Source organism: Arachis ipaensis, chromosome B08 (genome assembly GCF_000816755.2).
Source record: "Arachis ipaensis cultivar K30076 chromosome B08, Araip1.1, whole genome shotgun sequence".
In the NCBI taxonomy this organism is placed as follows: domain Eukaryota; kingdom Viridiplantae; phylum Streptophyta; class Magnoliopsida; order Fabales; family Fabaceae; genus Arachis; species Arachis ipaensis.
Genome location: NC_029792.2, coordinates 2,289,967 through 2,292,608, shown reverse-complemented (window position 1 = coordinate 2,292,608; position 2,642 = coordinate 2,289,967). Strand labels below are relative to the sequence as shown.

Below are 2,642 nucleotides of genomic sequence, written 5' to 3'. Positions count from 1 at the left end.
AAGTATACATCACATCACCAAATCGATAAATTCCAATCTAGATATATATAAGTCGTGATAGTAGTGTAGTGAATTTTTCAGATTGTACATAAATAAATTTCACTGAACTACCAAAATTTACAAATAAAATATATTTTACTCATGAATTATAGAAGCAAAAGCTCCCATGAGAAGTAGAAACTTATCTACACTTCTAAGTTCTAATTGCAACATAGATTTTTTGAATAAATAACGGGTTACTCAAGTCTTTCTTCCACTTTAAAAAGTATATAAAATTTTCCTCCATAGTATTTTTTACAGAACAATTACTTTAAAGTATTTAGAACCTTTATCTACACATTAGAAGTATGTTTTGATGAAAGGAAAAATAATCTAAATTGATAAAATGTGAATTCAATAATTATCATTCAATTTGTAACTTTATTATATGTCTGTGTCTTACTTTATCTTTCACTTTTTTACTTTATCAAATTGTTTATAGCTTGATTCTAGACAAAATAGCTATATGGCCATATAGGTTAAAAAAAAAAACGAGCTAAGGAAGAGTATATTGGTTGAGTCTGAAATTGAACTGAATTAGTTTGGGATTAAATAGTGAAAACATTTTCTGTTGACAAATAATATGTGGTTTCAGCCGAAAGTATGTCTGCTAATCATTGGCAGAATTTAATTTATCGGTGACTATTTTGTTACGAAAAATGTTTATATAAAAAAAAATATTATTTGTACCCTAAATTATTTAATGCAATATATGTCAAATGTTTTATCTAATTTAATTTGTTGGATTAGAGAGATTGAATATAAAGTGATTAAAATTGGTTATAATAAAACAATTAACTACAATTTAACAAAAAAAAATTAAAAAGTTGAGAGTTTTTATCTAAAAAAATTATGAAAAAAATTAAAAGACAGATATTTTTTATCCAGAGAAAATATGATGATGATGATGAATGCATAAATTAATGAGACAAAAAAAATGCAGAATACGCTACCGAATTAGCGGCGACAGAAAAGACACACAACACTACAGAATTGATGGAGGAAAGTCAGCATTTTGTTAATGTAAAATCAGAATTTTGTTATAACATTGGCTGATTTGTTAAATTATTAATAGGAGGAGTATTGGTTATTTAGAATTTTTTTTTCTTTTATTAATGTTAAAATAAAAATATATATAAAATTTCTCAAAAAGATCTATCACTATTTAATAATTAACATATATTACTATATATACATTATTTTCATTTTTCACAGTATTATTTTATCCAACATATCAATAATTAATTTATCCTACTCATTTAAATAAACGAACAAAATTAACCACTCAAATAATTTAAATTAATTACGATAGGATGAATCTTTCATTTTAACATTCTACAATTATTTTCAGATAAGCCTTTTTCGCATGTGCGCCACAACAATAAATAACAGGAAGTAGCTAGAAGCAAGTATATTAGTGGCGGAGAAGTGATACATATATATAGTAGTGAGGTTGAAAAGGTGCTACTTTGTGTGTTGCATCATATTGTGTTAAGTACGAGACAATAATAATGGAGAACTACTCATCTCTGGAGAGAGATCTAAGTGACATGAAGGCTTATTTTGGGACCGGAAAAACAAAGGAAGCATCATGGAGACAATCTCAGCTTCAAGCTTTGCATAAATTCCTCCTTGAAAATGAGGATCAAATCTTCAAGGCCCTCAACCAGGATCTTGGCAAGCATCAAGTTGAAGCTTTTAGAGATGAGGTAATTAATAATTAATTAACCGTTTTAATTACTACAACAAAGTAGTCCATAGACAGAAAGAAAAAATGTGCATGCATATATTTTCGTATCTCTCAGTTCTACAGGTTAATGATTAATCTGTTACGGATCTAAGTTTTATTTAAAAGTTTATCGCTGGCTAATGAGTTGTTGCATGTACAAGACAGAATTTGAACCCCAATGCTTACTTAAGCGGACGAGTGAACTGACCACTCGACCAACTTAATTAGCTTAGGTAGCTGTTACAATTTCTAATTAATTAGCGAGAAATTGCAGGTGGGAACTTTGATTAAGACCTTAAATTTGGCGACCAAGTCTTTGAAACAATGGATGGCTGGCAAAGAGGTGAGTTTTCTGCACAAGATATGGTGTTAATTATTATGCTAAGTTATATAAAATTAAATCATGTTAACACACTATTTAATTTTGAAGTTATATTTTTGACTATTTTGCATGGTTAATTAATTTGTTGATATGTTTGTTAATTAGGCTAAATTGCCACGAATAGCATTGCTTTCGAGTGCAGAAATAGTTGCTGAGCCTCTTGGCTTAGTTCTCATATTCTCATCGTGGAATTTTCCCTTGGGTTAGTCAATTTATTTTTCCCTTTGTCTCTAAAAAGATAATTAATTAACAAATAAGCTAGCTTAATGAACATGTGTAGGACTATCATTGGAGCCACTAATTGGAGCAGTAGCTGCTGGAAACAGTGTAGTTGTGAAGCCATCAGAGATGTCACCTGCTTGTTCTTCTCTTCTGGCCAATGTTCTTCCTTCTTACTTGGATTCCAATGCCATCAAGATCATCCAAGGTGGACCAACTCTTGGGGAGCTACTCTTAAAGCAAAGATGGGACAAGATCTTCTTCACAGGTACT

At 29.8% G+C, this 2,642-nt stretch overlaps 1 pseudogene; it reads left to right on the top strand.

Moving 5' to 3' along the window:
* Positions 1,456–2,642, top strand: part of LOC107613323 — a 4,306-nt pseudogene continuing 3,119 nt past the window's right edge.